The sequence below is a fragment of the Magnolia sinica genome, chromosome 14 (assembly GCF_029962835.1).
Source record: "Magnolia sinica isolate HGM2019 chromosome 14, MsV1, whole genome shotgun sequence".
Lineage (NCBI taxonomy): Eukaryota > Viridiplantae > Streptophyta > Magnoliopsida > Magnoliales > Magnoliaceae > Magnolia > Magnolia sinica.
In genome coordinates, this window is record NC_080586.1 from 62445219 (window position 1) to 62465158 (window position 19940).

The following is a 19940-nucleotide window of genomic DNA, read 5'->3' on the forward strand; positions in this document are numbered from 1 at the left end:
CATCCTATGTGCCCATAATGTTAGAGCCAACATTTTCGGTATCCAATCTGGCCATCCACGATGTGCCTATGGAGGCCATGACCCTGATATCGCTAGGGCGCATAGTGATCATGTCACACAAATGCGAGATACATGAATCACATTGTCCAGTCATGCAGCAATCCTACGCATACCCCACCCTCATATGGGCAACTCTTATCAGTGAGTCCCATAAAGAATCTATCCAATGACATATGTTGTAATCAGTCACTACTCATATCAAGCATACATATGATGCGTATAGGCATGAATTATGGAGTTATACTAAGCTTGTTATATGGTGATAACTATCTTCATAGCGAAGATGGGACTAGATGGCCTACACATAACAAGTATGGGCCTAACAATGGGCCCTGTGGAGAGTTACAATACGTACATTCATCATTGCTCTTACAATGTGGATGTCAAACAATCATTGCTCCCAAGTCATAGCCCACTATAATCATCATTACATACATCATGGTGGAATCACACATCGCAATGGACCTCATATACATCACATTCGGCCCCACACAAAGGCCTCACTCATGGTCCCTATATACATCGCATTGGGCCTCAACCCATGGGCCATCAAGTACATCACAATGGGTCTCATATACATCAAGTGGGCAAATGGGCCGCATATACATCAAGTAGGCGCATCAATGGGATGCACCAATCGGCCTCATATACATCAAGTGGGCCGCTTCAATGGGCTTCATATACATCATGTGGGCCACATCAATGGGCCACACCATCTACACCATTCATTTATTTAGGGATCTTTTTAGAGCATTACCCAAAAATGATCACATCGGAAGATCATCTGGACTATACCACAAATAACAGTGGTGATAATGATTTCCACTGTTTAAACTCCACAAGGCCCACCATAGCATTTATTTTCCATCCAATCTGTTCATACGGTCACAAAGACCTGAATCGAGAGGTAAATAATATCATATTGATCCAAAACTTCTATGGTACTAAAAGAATTTCAATGGTAGCCGTTCAACTCTCCACTGTTTTCTGCAGTGTGGTCCACCTGATAGATCTGCGTCATTTTTAGTCTCAGGCCTTGAGACGAGCTTGCCAATTGGATGGACGGTTTGGATGTAACATATACATCAACAGGCCCCACAGAAATGCTAACGTCATGGGGCCCACTGATGGATGGTATAGATGAAGCACATATATCGTGAGGTGGGTCCCACAGAATTTACTACAAATACAGCAGCAAGCTGCTATTAGAGCTGGGTTGTCCATTAGATGAATGGCTGGGATATAACACATCCCTCATGATCAACCATAGCTTTCCAACATGGGTCCAGTGGGCTGCTGGCCTAGATGAATGGACGGCGTAGATTCTACCACGTAAATCATGTGGGCTCCACGGAACTTGCTGACGTTTCAGCAGCTATCAACAGTGTGGGTTGGCCCACTGTCCATTAGACGGAAGGTCTGGCTATAAACACAGATGGACGGTGTGGGTGAAATCCACACATCAGGTGGGTTCCACGTGGATGGGCCACCCTCCCTACTATTTTTTATTATAATATAATATAATACATATTTTATTTATTATATACATATATTACTATTGTTAGTATTTTCCCTTCATATATATATATATATATATATATATATATATATATATATATATATATATATATATATATATATAAAACTGATGTTAGTAGAAGCTGCTGGATGTCCCATGGCGGGATGTTAAGGGTGTAATACATCCATCAAGGTGGGGTCCACGTACACGTGGATAACCAGTCACATACATCAAGGTGGCCCACTGATGGATGATGTAGATCTAATCCATTCATCAAGGCGAGCCACAAAAAGGAGAAAAAGGGAGAGAGAAGGAGAATCGTGTAATGGAGGGACCCCAGCACTATGGGCCCTCCCTTGTATGCATTACAATACACATCAAGTGGGTCTCATTACTTGTGGGCCCACCAATCAAAATCAATGGTGGAGATCCCATCTCCACCAAAATGCAAGGTCTAGATGACCTTTTCAAACTAGGAAAGTAAACATCATGATGGGGTTCATGGAGAATGGCCCCATCATGGGATGAACATATGAATCATGGTGGGCCATTGGCCACACCAAGGGTCCAAAGTGAGATATGTACCATCAATCAGTAGGCCCTACTTGGCCCATTATTAAAAATAATATCTAAACCTATAAGAACATCCACTGTTTGATCTTCTTGGTCCGATGGAATGCCAAACTCCTTGGCTCTCTCTTTGATGGAAGATGATAAGGATTGAAGGGATAGGATGAGGGATCTTGGGGTAGGAAGTGGGCCACACACTTAGCTTATTTTCTCTCCTTAGGATTCTTCTCTCATAGTTGCTTGGGAATTGGTAGGGAATGGAGTGAAATGAGAGAGGAGTGGGGTTGTGTAAGAAGGATGGGATGAGAGGAATGGGTAGTGTAAGAGAGGGATGGGTGTGTGTAAGAGAGGGTTGACTTATGGGGATGAGGTGGCATGGGGTATGGGTTGCTTATCTTTGTTAGTAAGAAAGGGATGGGAGATGTGTGAGTTGTGTACTTGACTAGTACTTGATTGATTGATGTAATGGGTTATAGAGATTCTCTTGAAATTCGCAACGCGCTGCGTTTCTTCGAAATATATGCAAACCAACAACTCCTGGCCCAGGTTTTGCATCGGTGTGCATGACGCGGCGTTGGAACCACAGCGAAGGTGCTATCGCAAGGGTACAAGTTTTGAGTCGTGCCGACTCAGATCTATGGGATGTGACTCAAGGTCACACGCAAATGCAGATTACAAGTCGTGGATTGCCAAAATTCGAAAGGAAGGATCGCGGAAATTTAAGGAACGGTACGGACTAGGATACGGGCCTTACAACTCTCCCCTCCAATAAAAATTTTGTCCTCAAAATTTACACTATCATTGCAACTAAGCAAAACTCATAAAAGGAGAGAAATCATGTCATCATACATAATTAGAGACAATGCAAAATACAATCAATCATTAAAGAGATGGGAATAATGCTTGCGAATCTCAGCCTCGCGCTCCCAAGACGCCTTATGCACACTATGATGACCCCACTGCACCTTCATTGAAGGAATGACCTTGGTCTGGAGGACCTTCTCCTTCCGATTAAGGATACAAACTGGCTGCTCAATGTAAAAAGCGTCCTCATGAACCTCCAACGGTAACCAATCAATAATAGGAACGATGTCTGACCCATACTTCCTCAACATAGAGACATGGAAAATATTGTGGACGCCAGACAATTGAGATGGTAAGGCAAGCCGATAAGCCATTATGCCAACACGCCTAGTGATCTTTAAAGGTCTAATGAATCTCAGGGTAAGCTTGCTCTTTACTCCAAAATAAACTACACCCTTCATGGGTGAGACCTTGAGATATACATGGTCCCCAATGGTAAACTCAAAGGGACAACGCCGATGATCAACAAAATTCTTCTGTAAGCTCTGAGCTGTGCGCATCCTCTTCCTGATGAAATCGATGACCTCTGATGTCTGCTGCACAAGCTTGGAACCTAGGAGATGCCACTCTCCAACCTCGGTCTAACAACTTGGATATCTGCACAGTCTGCCATATAATACCTCAAAAGGAGCCATGCTAATGGTCGCCTAATAGCTTTTGTTGTACACGAATTCAGCCAATTATAGGTGCTCATCCTAGCTACCCAAGAAATCAATCACGTAAGCGTGAAACATATCCTCAAGGATTTAGTTGACCCTCTCGGTCTGCCCATCGGTTTGTGGATGATACGTGGTGCTGAGCTGCAAAACAGACCCTATCGCTAACTGGAAGCTTCTCCAAAACTGAGACGTGAACCTCAGGTCTCGGTCAGAAATGATGGAAACTGGAACACCGTGCAGTCTCACAATCTCATCGATGAATAACCTCGTAAGCCAGTCCAAAGTCCAGGTCACACGAATCGTAAGAAAATACGCCGACTTCATTAGATGATCGATGACAACCCAAATGACGTTATGACCGCGCTGAGTCCTCGGTAAACCTATGATAAAATTGGTGGATACGTACTCCCACTTCAACAATGGGACGCTCAACGGCTGCAAGGGACCAGGGGGTCTTTGATGATTGGCCTTACACGTTGACATGTGTCACACTCGGCTACAAAACTGGCTATTTGGTGCTTCATCCAGTTTCAAAAATACTGATGCCTCATATCGCGATACATCTTTATCGAGCCAGGGTGGATAAAGAACCGCGGTCGATGTGCCTCGGTCATAAGATCTCTACACAACTTAAGAATATCCAGGACACATAATTAGCATCTAAAGCGAAGTCTACCATCCGAACTAATCTGCCAATATGATTGACTCTCTGATGCTGCTTCTGCCCGATAACTCTGTAATGACTCATCTACCTGTTGAGCCTCGATCACCCTTATGACAAGGGAGGGTTGGATCGACAGGATCGATAATTCCACAATAGAAGACTGCAAGCCAATATCAAAGTTGAATGCTAACACATCTTCAAGCATGTCCCACTCCTGATCATCATGTGCGCCACCAGGTCTCGTGGTTGATGGTTGAGGGCATCCGCCACCACATTTACCTTGCTCGGGTGGTACTGAAGATTAAAATTATAGTCCTTCAGGAGCTCCATCCAACGCCTCTACCTCAGGAGCTCCATCCAATGCCTCTACTTCATGTTCAACTTGGACTGAGAGAATAGATACTTCAAGCTCTTGTGGTTGGAGAAGAGCTCGAACCTAACCCCATAGAGATAATGCCTCCACACCTTTAGTACGAAGACAACTGTTGCCAGGTCCAAATCATGTGTGGGGTAGTTCAGCTCATAGAACTTGAGCTAGCGAGATGCATAAGCAACCGACTTCCCGTGCTACATCAGGACAACACCCAAGTCAACTCGTGAGGCATCGATAAATACAACAAATCCATCTCCCCCAGAGGGAAGAGCGAGGACAGGAGTGGACGAGAGGTGGTCCTTTAGCTCCACAAATGCCTGCTCATAAGCGTCACCCTAAAAGAACTCGGTGCCCTTCCGAGTCAACCTGGTCAACGGGGCTGTAATACGGGATAATTCCTCAATGAAATGTCGGTAGTATCCCGCCAAACCAAGGAAACTGCGGATCTTAGACACGTTCGTGGGCTGGCCCCACTGACACATGGCATCAATCTTCGAGGGGTCCACTAAGATGCCCTGCCTCGTCACATTATAACCGAGGAACTTCATCTCCTCCTACCAGAACTCACACTTCTCCAGCTTTGCGTAAAGCTGCTGTGCATGGAGGGTCTACAAAGTAATCTCCAGATGCCCCTCATGCTCCTTATGGGTCCTCGAATATATAAGAATGTTGTCAATGAACACCACAATAAACTAATCGAGATATGGATAGAAGACCTCATTCATCAATTGAATGAATACCATGGGCACATTGGTCAGTTTGGAGGACATGACCTGGAACTCAAAATGACCATAACGCGTCCTGAATGCTGTCTTTGGGATATCCTCCTCATGGACTTAAATCTTATGATAATCAGAACGCAGATCAATCTTCGAAAAGAACTGTGTACACTGCAGCTGATCAAACAAATCATCGATTCTTCGGAGTAGATACTTGTTCTTAATCATGACCATGTTGAGCTCGCGGTAATCTATGCAAAGCCTCAACGAGCCATCCTTCTTCTTTATGAAGAGTACTGGTGATCCCCACGACAAACTGCTCAGATGGATAAAACCTAACTCGTGCAACTCGTCCAACTGCTTCTGCAGTTTCCTCAACTCCAACGATGCCATATGATACAGGGCCTTCGAAATAGGCGCAGTTCCGGGCACGAGATCAATCTGAAACTCTGTGTGCCTGTGAGGTGGTAAACTCAGAATCTCCTCGAACACATCGGGAAGACCACAAATGACCAGCAGCTGGTCGATACTCAAAACAACTAACTCCTCAACGACACACGATAATAGGCAGGAAAGCTACTCTCTTCTGGGCTCAGCTACAAACTGAAACTACGGTACGCCGGGTCTACAAAACGTGACTATTGTTGAGGCATAAAAATGAGAAGAAAGAATTGAAGGAAAGAAGATTGAAAAGTGAAAAGTGGAAGGAAATAGAGAATGAAGAAAAATAAGTATTTTAAGGAAGGTTTGCGCGGGTCCGCGCAAGGCATATCGATTACACGGGGTTGCACAATTGGATTTTTGTACTTATTGTCTAGAATCAATGAAAGGTGGGTCCCTTGCACAAAGATCGAGGTTTTGCACCTGCGAAGGCCTATAAATACCCCCTTTCCCCCCTCATTTGAGAGGATCGAAGATTTTGAAAGAAGTGTAGAGCAGCAGAGAAGACCAAAGGTAGGACTGAAGAGAAGACAATGGTTTGCGCAACCCGCACAAACCATGTTGGTTGCGTGAGTCGGCGCAACCAGACAGATATGCAATCTATGATGATGAGAAGCTGACATGTTGTTAAGATGATCAGGCTTTAGATCCTCTTTTGTCTAAGCTTCAAGGAAAGAAATTAGCTAATCAGATCCGCATGATATTCCTCTTAAAGAGATGATCAAATCACGAGTCGAAATGCTGCCAAATTTGACATCCAGCTTGGATATTTGAACTTTGTTAATTTTTATATTTTAGATAATTTATCTTAGAAATAAGGGATACGTGAGGATGTAAATAAACTTAGTATTAATAATACAATGATTGTTCTTAATATAATATTTCTTTGTTATATTTGAATAAGATAATCTCCCTGATAAGGGTCGAATATTATATATCAGACCCTAATTATTGCATGATTTTACGTACATGATAATGCTTAATGGAATATTTTAATTATATTTTTGTTGCAGGATGAAATCAGGAGCATTGATGGAAAAAGAGTACTACAAGCATGGATTTGACACTCCGAAGTCACCAGAGCAAAGGACACACTCCAGAGAACTAATAATGAAGAATTTACATGCCAGGGATCCGAGGAAATCAAGCCATTCACATTAAAGAGGCCCGAAATTGGTGCAGAATGCAAGATCACATGGTTCCTGCCATCCGATTGGCTCGAAACTCCATACATGGGATGGGGATCATAAATTAACCGTACAAATTAAATTTTAGCCATTGAATCACTGAGGAAGTTGTCCAACGGCCAGATCAGCCCCTTAATTCATTAAGTGGGGTCCACCTGATAACAGGATATGCTTCAAATTTGGTCTCAACCCCTTAATTGGGGGGACAAAACAGATGGATGGTAAAGATTTCTTATAAGCATCACAGAGGGCCCTGTATATGTAGCACGTGCGTACACCATGTACACCTGCCCACGGAGCAGGGAACCAGCCAAGGCGGGTCAGCAGGCGCTGACCCGTGTTTCCTTTTCCAAAACGGCAGTGCCGTTTTCATTCAACATAACGGACGAAAAGTCCATTTTTGCAGACCTTTGTGGGGCCCACCCATGGCACGTAAGGCTGATCCAAGCCGTTCATCGTGTGGAGGGATTCGATAACTACAAAACCATTTTACATTTTGTGCCCATATGTGCACACATGTGAGATACAGAGGCCACAAGTGGACTGTCCTGTGACGTTCAAAATTGATTTTATTGTAATTCCTTCTATGGGTCGCGTCAATGGATGTTCAAAACCATCCATATCTGACCGAAATTTCGTCGTGCATCCAATGGACAGCTTGAATTTTCTCGAAAACACTTATGTGGGACCCACTGAGCATCACAGCGTCGGACGTGTGAAAGCTTACGCACGTCCGCGAAAAGAGGACTTCCGGGCGGTTGTGGCCCACCATCTTCGATCAGATGGAAGATCTGATCCGTCCATCATATAGACCAACCAAAAACGTCCTAGGAGACGTTGATTTTACGGATAAAGTACAAAGAATAAGGGACTTATGAAGGTACAGAAGTTTGCTGCGAAAAGGGCTTTCGCTGCGCATATGACAGCTTTCCAAACCCAATTTTCTCCATTCCAGCCACTCCAGCAGCTATAAAAAGAAATGAAAAACGTAGACAAGAGAGGAGGAGAGCCAGGGAACAGATCCAGAGAAGAGAAAGAGAAGAAAAGAGAAGAAAAGGAGAAGAAAAGAGAAGAAAAAGAGAATAGAAAGAGAGAAGGATGTTTTCATTTCATCAATGTTATTTTTTCTTACATTCTAATTGATCACATGGATAGCTAAATTCCTTAGCTAGGGTTAAGATGAAGCCTCCAACTTGAATGATCCTTGTTTGTTGATTTAATCTTAACTTGATTGATTTGTTTCTTTCTCTAGTGTACTTGACTGGAATTTTCGTACTTCTCTATGCTAAGAGCTCAACCAAAGTCTAGTTATGGATGTTGTTTGGAATATTATTCTAGGTGCTTGTGTCTGACCATGAACAGGTTCCTATAGAGGAAGAAACAGGAATCTACATCTCTCCATGCCTGACCATGGATGGAAAGACGTGATCCATATGCTTTAAGGAATTATACATTCTGTGTGCCCGACCAAGGACATAGAGTGCACTTTATTTATTTTTGATATCAATCTGAATTAGGGTGAATCAACAGGTAAAACAAGGTTTATGATAATTAGAGGTAGATTCGAAAGTCCTAGTCTTCTCCTTGATTGAATCTTCCTTATTGCTCTCGGTTATTTTTCCATTGATTTTTGTTTAGTTTACTCAATTACTATCTCAAATATTTGTAGGATTAGTTAAGAAGAGTATTTAATTTTGAATTGTGACAACCAGTCCTCGTGGGAACGATCTCGTAATACGTACCATATCTAGATCTGATTCGTATACTTGCGAGTTTAAAATCATTTAAATCAGGTTGGTTTAAATAAAACATCACTCCCAAATCGAATGCATTTGTTTCTTGTTCGAAATAACTGTCCTCGTGGAGCAGTCCAATATGGCATGATACTTGGCGAGCCAATCCATGCCCTGGATGACATCAAACTCGAACATCGGCAAGATGAACAAATCAGTAGGTAAAAAGATATCCCAACTAGAAAGGGGCAGGACGACCAAAATTGGCCCAACACTGCAATCTTCCCCAAGGGCATCGTTACCGACAAACCCTCATGAGCAGATTCCAATGGCAAACTAGTCGATCGATAGAAATCCTCGGCCACAAAGGAATGCGATGCAACAGATTCAAACAATACACATGCCATACATGTAGAAATAGGGAGGGTACCCTCGACGGCCCCTCCTAATGACTGAGGGTCCTGGTGGGTGGCATAAAATCTGCCCTGTACCTGTTGGGGGGGTGCGTGTCCCCTCTGAGGTCTCTCCTTCTGCTACTATCACTGCAGCGGTCTGATCTGCTGCCTCTACTACTATGGGAGAGGTTTCAGAAGCTGGTGCTGTGGTCGCTGTTGCTGCTGTGGAGGCTACTGCGGTGCCCTCGGCTGCTGCTGCTGCTAATGGGGACACTCATGCTTACGATGTCCTGTCCTATTACATCTAAAACAAGCACCTGAGAACGGTCCGGGAGGTGGTCCTGGGGGTGCCACTGGTGCTCGAAATGCTGGGCGGATCGTGCGCCACTATTGTGGATGATGCTGTTGCTGTTGGGAGCTACCGAAAGGCGCCTTCCTCTTCCAGTCTCCTCTATAGTCACGAACCCTTTGCAAATTAGCCCAATCTACCTTGTAAACCTGTGCCTTCTGCACAATATGCTCAAACGTCAGAAGCATGTGTATAACCACAAGGCTCTTGAGGGCAGGATGCAAGCTATTTTCAAAACGGCAGGCCTTTTACTTCTCATCATTGACAAGATACACTGCGAACCTCGATAGCTTGATGAAATGTGCCTCATACTGCGACACAGACATGTCTCCTTAGATTAGAGTCTCAAACTCTAATACACATTGCTGTCGAACATGCTCAGGAAAGAACTTTCGGTCGAACTGGTCTATAAAGTCCTTCTAAGTCCACTCGAAATCGGCCACTACCGCTCAGGCGACTGATGCCCACCAGTGCTGAGCCTCGCCCTGGAGAAGAAATATAGCTAATGGGACTTGCTGCTGGGTTGTACATCTCATGGTGTCAAAATATCTTCTCCACATCGGAGCACCATATCTTTGTTGTAGTAGGGTCTAGCTCGCGCCGGAAGCGCGAGGGATCGTGCTACCGGAAGTCTCGAAGAAGGGTGCTTGTGCGGTCCTGTTCTACCTGGGCTAGCGTAATAGTGGGACGCCTGCCCTGCCCCTGAAGGATACTAGTCATTACCTACAACATCTGCTGAAGATGATCTGCAATCACAGGTGCTGTCGGGGCTGGGGTAGACTCAGACGAGGGAGTGGGAGTCACTCGAGTTGCTCTTCTAGGTGGCATGTCCTACAAGAAGGAACAAGGGCCTATCAGCCTTGAAAACCTTTGAACACACACACGTTAAGGGTCTATGTCAAAAAATCGCTAAGTTATTCGGACTCGGGACCTATTCATTCTAAGTTCATAGCAGATATGTGATGTGATCCTCAGGTATTCTCAAGTTATGCTCTGATACTAACTTCTGGCATACCCCAAACTAGGAAACTGGGCTTCACAAAATTCTTGATCACCAAATTTGGCGCTGACAGTCTCCATAGTGCCCCATTCTCGGCTCTCGGCACCACCCATATGCCAGATTCCGATCATGAGATCCTTCGAAGAGGATTTTCAATATGATTTTTTAAATAATGGAGCATAACCACAAGCATAACCAAGTTAGAAAACAACATCCCCACATATCTACTATATTAAAAATTTTGAGTACAATGTGGAAAGGGAAATACAAATATAGATATCAGAACTCCAAAAGCTCAACTACATGCTCTTGCCTCAGTGCTGCTGCGATCCAACGTCAGCTGCACGCAACGATCATGCATAAGCTTACAAAAAGGTTAGAGGGTGGTGTAAGTATGTGCACAAAGTATATGCCAAGTATTTGATATTACAGTAATGAGGAATATGCTGCCAAGTCCATGAATACTATCAGCTGTACTAACGTTGTGCGATGCAAGGCATGAATGCTATCGGCAATACCAAGGCCATGCGATGCATGGCCTAAGTAGCCAAATGTCATATGCGAGATGTACGCAAGCATGTTAGTCCTCATCGGGCACATATATCAGAACAGTTTCCCTCTAGGATATGTCTAATACACTCCACACTGACTACCGCCTCCCAAGTCATATAACCCAGCAAGTGGAAGAGACCACACTATCCGCCTGATCAGTAGTCTGCCAATACTTATATGGCTCATCGATAGCAGACCCATTTGCAAGCTTGTCAAACTCAACCTAGCTTATAGTCCCCTTATTCGGGTGGATAAGGCCACACCCCCTTCTAACTGACCATGACATAGTAGGAGATATGGCTTACTGGTATTCGGCACTCGTGTGCTCATATATCCACTTAGTCTACACGTTGGAGCATTTCCTGATACCAAAAAGGTTTTGAGACTTTCACCCAAGGACATCCTATATGCCCATAGTGCTAAAGCCAATATTTTTAGTATTTAGTCCAGCCATCCACGATGTGCTTGTAGAGGTCACGACCTTGATGTTGCTAGGGCGTACAGTGATCATGTTACATAAATGCAAGATGCATGAATCATACTATCCAGTCATGCAGCAATCCTGCGTGTACCGCATGCTTATGTGGGAAACTCCTATTCGTGAGTTGCATAAACAATCTGCCCAATGACATATGATATGATCAGTCACTCCTCATATCAAGCATATATATGATGCGTATGGGCATGAATCATGGAGTTATACTAAGCATGTTATATGGTGATGAACTATCTTCATAGCGAAGATGGGCCTAGACGGCCTACACACAACAAGTATGGGCCTAACAATGAGCCCAAGGGAGAGTTATAATGCGGACAATCAACCATCATTGCTCTTACAATGCTAAAGTCAAACCATCATTGCTCCCAAGTCATGGGCCTCCATAATCATCATTACATGCATCATGGTGGAATCACACATCGCAATGGACCTCATATGCATCACATTCAGCCCTACACAAAGCCCTCACCATGGTCCTTATATACATCATATTGGGTATCAACCCATGGGCCATTAAATACATCACAATGGGCCTCGTCTACATTAAGTGAGCCACATCACATGGGCTGCACCAATGAGCCTTATATACATCAAGTGGGCTGCATCCACTGTCGCACCAATGGGCCTTATATACATCAAGTGGGCCGCATCCATGGGCCGCACCAATGGGCCTCATATACATCAAGTGGGTGACATCAATGGGCTGCATATACATCAAGTAGGCCACATCAATGGGCTGCACCAATGGGTCTCATATACATCAAGTAGGTCGCACCAATGGGCCTCATATACATCAAGTGGGCCACATCAATGGGCTGCACCAATGGGCCTCATATACATCAAGTGGGCCACACCATCTACACCATTCATTTATTTAGGGATCTTTTTAGAGCATTACCCAAAAATGAATCACATTGGAAGATCATCTGGACCATACCACAAATAACAGTGGTGATAAGATTTCCACTGTTAAAACTCCACAGGGCCCACCATAGCGTTTATTTTCCATCCAATCTGTTCATACGGTCACAAAGACTTGAATTAAGAGGAAAAACAAATATCATATTGATCCAGAACTTCTATGGTACCAAAAGAATTTCAATGGTAGCCATTTAACTCTCCACTGTTTTTGTAGTGTGGTCCACCTGATAGATCTGCCTCATTTTTAGTCTCAGGCCTTGAGACGAGCTTGCCAATTAGATGGATGGTTTGGATGTAACACATACATCAGCGGGCTCCACAGAACTGCTGACATCATGGGGCCCACTGATGGACGGTATAGATGAAGCACATACATCATGTGGTGGGTCTCACAAAATTTGTTGACTTCAAATACAACAGCAAGCTGCTACTAGAGTTGGGCCGTCCATCAGACGAACGGCTGGGATATAACACATCCCTCATGATCAACCACAGCTTTCTGACGTGTGTCTAGCAGGCTGCTGGCACAAATGAATGGACGACATCGATTTAAACACATGAATCATGTGGGCTCCACAGAACTTGATGACGTTTAAGCAGCTATTAGCTGCGTGGGCTGGCCCACCGTCCATCAAACAGATAGTCTGGCTATAAAAACAGACAGACGGTGTGGGTGAAATCCACACATCAGGTGGGTTCCACATGGAGGGGCCACCCTCCTTACTATTACTTATTATAATATAATATAATACATATTTTATTTATTTATTAATTATTATTATTATATATATTTTTAAAAACTAACTGATGTTAGTATTTTCCCTTCATATGGTCTAGCAGCAGTAGCGGTTGGACGTCCCATGGCGGGATGGTAAGGATGCAATACATCCATCAAGGTGGGGTCCGCGTACACGTGGCTCACCAGTCACATACATCAAGGTGGCCCCATGTACACATGGCCCACTGATGGATAATGTAGATCTAATCCATTCATCAAGGTGGGCTGCAAAAAGGGGAAAAAGAGAGAGAGAAGGGGAATCGTGTGATGGAGGGACCCCAACTCTATGGGCCCTCCCTTCCATGCATTACAACACACATCAAGTGGGTCCCATTACATATGGGCCCACCAATCAAAATTAACGGTGGTGATCCCATCTCCACCAAAATGCAAGGTCTAGATGACCTTTTCAAATTAAGAAAGTAGACATCATGATGGGGTCTATGGAGAATGGCCCCATCATGGGATGAACATATGAATCATGGTGGGGCATCGGCCACACCTAGGGTTCAAAGTGAGATCCGAACTATCAATCGATAGGCCCCACTTGGCCCATCATCAAAAATAAAATCTAAACCAATAAGAACACCCACCATTCGATCTTCTTGGTCCGATGGAATACCAAACTCCTTGGCTTTCTCTTTGATGGAAGATAATGAGGATTGAAGGGCTAGGTTGAGGGATCTTGGGGTAGGAAGTGGGTCACACAATTAGCTTATTTTCTCTCTTTAGGATTCTTCTCTTATGGTTGCTTGGGAAATGGTAGAGAATGGAGTGAAATGATAGAGGAGTGGTGTAAGACCCATATCCTAGACCATACCATTTCATAGGCTTCCGCGGTCCTCCCGGTCGAATTTCGGTAACCCTCGACCTGTATTAAATGTTTGCGCGTGATCTTAAGTTGAGTCCTACATACCAAAGTCGGCTCGACCTGAAACTTGTACCTTAGTGACCACGTCGTCGCTGTGACTCGCGCACCGATCTGATACCCGGGCCAGGAGATGTGGGCCCACATTCATTCCAAAGAAACGCCGTGCGTTGTGAATTTCAAGAGAATCTCTATGACATGTCACATCAAATCAAAGTCAAGTACACTACCATACCTTAATGCCACCACACCCTATCCCAAGTATAAATGACCACTCCCTCTTTTCCCACAAGTCAACACTCTCTCTCCTTAGCCATCCCTCTTTTTCCAAATTTCAAACAAAACCTTACCTCTCCATCCCCTTCCTTACAACACCCATCCCATATCAATCCATCATTCCTCTCTCCCTCTCATTCTCTAAGCAATTCCCAAATCCCATGAGAGATAAGCAATTCCCAAATCCCATGAGAGATTCCAATGTCCAAGCTCTCTCCCAAAACTATGTGTGGCCCACCTTCTCATCTCCCATCTCAACCACTCATTCTCCATCAACCTCCATTAAAATAGAAGGTAAGGAGCATAAGAGTCTAAGGAGCTAAAGAAGAAGACGGATAGGTGGGTGACCCATCGTTGATTTTTATTTCTAAGGGCCCACTTATTGTGAGACCCACTTGATGTATGCATTGTATTTGGGAGGGCCTAATAGTAGCAGGGTCCCTTCCCTTTCACGTTGTTCTTTCTCGTCCTTTCTTTTTTTTATATGATAATGCTGTATGTGGCCCACCTGATCTAGGCCGTCCATGTGTAGGGCCCCACCTCAATACACAAATATCAACTGATCCAAAGCTCTGGTGGGCCACCACGTGGGCCCCATTCGTTGTATGCATGCAACCATCCATTCATGTGGGGCCTACCATGATGGATGTGTATGACATCCAGACCATCCATTCACATGGATCCTACATGATGGAAATGTTTCATCTGGCTGTCCATCCAGCGTCTCTGGACGCTGGACGCTGACAGTCCCACCCTCCCACACCCACACGTATACATATTTATATGATATATATATTATTATATAATATAATATTTTATATTTAAATAATATATTGTGGTGGGGCCACATCCACGTGGGACCCACCTTTATCATGCTGTATATGGGCAGCCTCCTGCCACATGTAGATATATGTAGTATATAATGTATAATATCTTAATAAGATTACATAGGTGGGCCACTGTGTGGACCGCACCATGATGTATGCCTATATCTGCACCGTCCAATTACTGGACAGTGCAGCAGTTATGTTATCCAGATTGTTCATCCAGTGGACACAGTCATGGACACCATGATACATGTATGTATCCCTGTTGTCCCACTGATTTGGATGTGGGGACCACACTTGATGTATGGGTCTTATCCACACCATCCGTGGGATGGGACAGTGGGCCCCTTTGATGCATATATATTATATACCATGCCGTCCATCAACTGGCGTGCCACGCCAGGTACGGCCCCACCATTAAGCATGTCCTATATCCCTACCATACATCCATTTGGTGACCTTGTCTCATGACTTGAGACTAAAAATAAGATATCATATCAAGTGGACCACATTACAGAAAACAGTGGAATGAAGCCCACCATTGAAACCCCTTTGGGTACAAAAGTTTTGAATTAATATAATATTTGTTTTTCCTTCCCTGTTCAGGTCCTTGTGACGTTATGAACAGACTAGATGGAAAATAAACACCATGGTGGGCCCATTGGAATTTAACTGTGGAAGTCATTATCATCACTGCCAATTGTGGTATGGTCCAAATGATCCTTTGGACATGATTCATTTTTTTAATGCTCTATAATGGTATCTAACAATGGATGTATGGTGTATTGGAATCGGTCATTTGACTCGGCCTATTAGACTCGGCCCATTTGTATCGGCCCATTTGATCGACCCAATTGACTTGGCCCATTTGATTCAGCCCATTGACTCGGCCCATTTGATCGACCCAATTGACTTGGCCCATTTGATTTGGCCCATCGACTTGACCCATTTGTATCGACCCATTTGATTGACCCAGTTGACTTAGCCTATTTGATTTGGCCCATTGACTCGGCCCAATTGATTTGGCCTGTTTGTACCAACCCATTTGATTCGACCCACTGATACAGACCGATGTTATATACATTGGCCCATGAGTGAGGCCTAATGTGATGCATATATGCCTTGTAAGCGAGGCCCATGATGATGTGTTTTAGACCCTTATATGAGACCGTGGACCCATTATACGATTTACCCTTTGAGCGTCATTCCTTGGGAGTAATGTTAGTTAAAGTTCCACATTGATGAGCAATGATGGTTGGATGCCCACATTGTGACCTTCCCTAAGGCCTTGTCAGGCCCTTCCTCATCACTCTCGTAGGTTAACCCTAATCAGTGGGCCCCATTCGCCATAGACGGATGGTTTCGTGCTATCGAGTCTGATATAACTATGACTGAGGGCCGATCTTTATATTGTGGTTCAATCGGCTATTCATATATGGCCCCACCTTGCTTATAGGCCAATTATTGGTGCCGATTATTGAGGCCGATTTCGATTATTATTAAGGTTGATTCCGATTATTGAGGCCAATTCTGATTATCGACTCCAATTGTCGAGGCTAGATATTGAGGTTGATTGTCGAGGCCCATTGTGATGTATATGAGGCCCATATTTGAGGCCCATTTTAATGATCATTCAGCCTCGACTTGATGCATTTGAGGCCTATGTAATGTATGTGAGGCCTATGAGATGAGGCCCATTGTGGTGCATTTGAGGGCCAGGCGATGGAGCCCATTGTGTTGTATATTAGGCCCATGTGAGAGGCTCATCATGATGTATATTAAATTCTTGAGTAAGGCCCATGGTGTTGTATATTAGGCCCTTGTGTGAGGCCGTGGGTCCACTATATGTTAGGCTTTATGCGGGCCATTTCTTGAAGGCAATGTTGGTTGAATGTCCACATTGTCGAGGCCGATTGTCGATGCCGGTTATTGATACCAATTATGAGTATGTGACAGTATAGCATCATGATAATGTCCATACGCATCATCTGTATGTTTGTTATAAGATGTGGTTGACCATTGCATATATCATTGGGCAGGTGGTTATAAGCTCCTTGATAGGCGGCAATTGTCTCACATGAGCACATGGTATGCACAGGATTGATGTATGACTAGATTGTATGACTCATACATCTAGCATTGTTTGTTGTGATTACTGTACGCCCTAACGACATCAGGGTCGTAGCCTCCATAGGCATGTCATGGATGACTAGATGGGACACCAGAATATGTTATTAGCATCGTGCTGCTGTAGATGGCCCTGGGTGACAATATCTAAACCCTCTTGATACCAGACGACGCCCCAAAGTCGAGACCGAGTAGATATATATGAGCGCATGAGGGTCGTATACCAGTAGGCCGCATCTCCCACTATATCGTGGTCGGTTGGGAGGGGGTGTGGCTTTACCCGCCTGAGGGAGTAGGCAAAGCTAGGCTAAGTTGGACAAGCTCGTGAATGGGTCTGCTATCGATGTGCCGGGTAGATATTGGCCGACTACTGGCCAGGAGGATAGTGAGGTCTTTTCCACTTACCCAGTTGTGCACTTTATGGGGTGACAAGCTGGTGTAGAGTGTACTAGACCTCGGTGATGATCCCAAAAATGAATAGTACTGATATATGGACTTATTGGGCAGGAGTTACATACTCATTCATTCATTCATTCACTATCCACTCGGGCTGGTGGTGCGCAACTATTTGTTACTTGTGCCTTGGCAATGGCCAGGATTTCAGTTAGGGCGCGTGACTAACCTGAGATTCGAAGTTTACCACATTGAGTCTAACTATCTAAATTTAGGTATGGGATTGGTTTGGATAGAAGTCCCTTGTGATGGACCCCATAACTTGCGATACTGTGTACTATCATCTCGACTTCATACTCCAGCATGGTCATTCCATTTACACTCCATACGGTATTTTGGGTTACTGTGTTTCTGCGTTTATATGGTCTAGATACGACATCTGATATTTGGTTCTTTATCACTCCTCATTTGCAAAACTGATCTATATTGCGTACTCTGATATTGTTTGACTCATGGACTTATCAGTATTTTCGCTTACTTTGATATTGTATGATTCATGATCTTATCAATATTTTCTGACATTGTATAATTGTGACGTTGTATTTGTGTGCTTGGCACTTATCTTGTACACATATTTTCACCACCCTCTAAGCTTTCTATAAGCTTATGCACGATAAATGTGTGTAGGTGATGTTAGGTTGCAACAGCGTAGAGCTTGGAGCATGTAGCTGACTTCTGGAGTTTTGATTTTAACATATGTATTTCCCTTTTAGCATTATTTATATTAGTGGATATGTGATGATGATGTTGCCTTTGTGATTTCGTTAAACTTGTGGTTTTGCCTCTTGCGAGATAAATGCACGTTGGAAAATCCTCCTTGTAGGATCCCAGGATCGAAACCTTGCATATGGGCACTGGGAGTCAAGAACGGGGTACTACGGAGGCTGTCGGCACCAGATTCAACAATCGGAATTCCTGTGAATCCGATTTTCAGATTTGGGGCGTGACAAGTGGGGTTGTGTAAGAAGGATGGGATAAGAGGAATGGGTAGTGTAAGAGACGGATGGGTGTGTGTAAGAGAGAGTTAACTTATGGGGGTGTGGTGGCATGGGTTGCTTGTCTTTGTTGGTAAGAAAGGGATGAGAGAGGAATGGGTTGTGTACTTGACTAGTACTTAATTGATTGATGTGTTGAGTTGTAGAGAATCTTTCGAAATTCGTAATGCACGGTGTTTTTTCAAAATATACACGGGTCCACAATTCCTGACTTGGGTATCGCATTGGTGCATAAGATGTGGCGTTGGAACCACAGCGACAGTGCGGTTGCAAGGGTATAAATTTCGAGTCGAGCTTACTCAGATTTACGGGATGTGACTTAGGGTCACACGTAAATGCCGATTACAGGTCGAGGGTTTTCGAAATTCGACAGGGAGGATTGCGGGAGTCTAAGGAATGGTATGACCGAGGATATGGGCTTTACAGTCACCATTCCTTTAATGGCTCCAGGTTTCCTTATCGACTCAACCGCGTCCCACTCGACCACTCTTGCTTAGAGGATAATGTGGCACAACTCAATAGATGCCAACTATATCACCATAAAATCCTCTCTGGGGATCTCCACATATCTTGAATACACCGTATCTCTCTCTCTCTCTCTCTCTCTCACTCTTTCCTTTCCCTAGAATGAAGTGGGCCCCACTAAATCATGTTAAATCCACTCCATTCATCAATGGTGCGGCCAACCACATTTTAGGCAAAATCCACCGTTCGGTGGGAAGTCCCACCTGCAAAAAATATATATATATATATATATATATAAAATATATTATATTTATATTGTGCTAATATATAAATATACATATATATAAATGGTGGGCCATGTCCATGTGGGACCCCCCCCCCCCCTCACAATGCATGTGTTTATCCATGCCGTCCAGCGTCCCTGGATGCTAGACGGGCGTGGCTAATGTGGAGTGTGTATACTGACATGGATGTGTACTATTAGCTAACAAAAAAAAAGAGAAGGAAGTGGTGGGCCACTTATCAGGCCTGACCTTGATGTATGTAATCAATCCAAGCCGTCCATCCTTTTCTTTAGGCCATTTTTGGCGTTAAGCCAAAATTTGAGGCCAATCTGACTTCCTGATGGGCCATAGTATGGATAAAA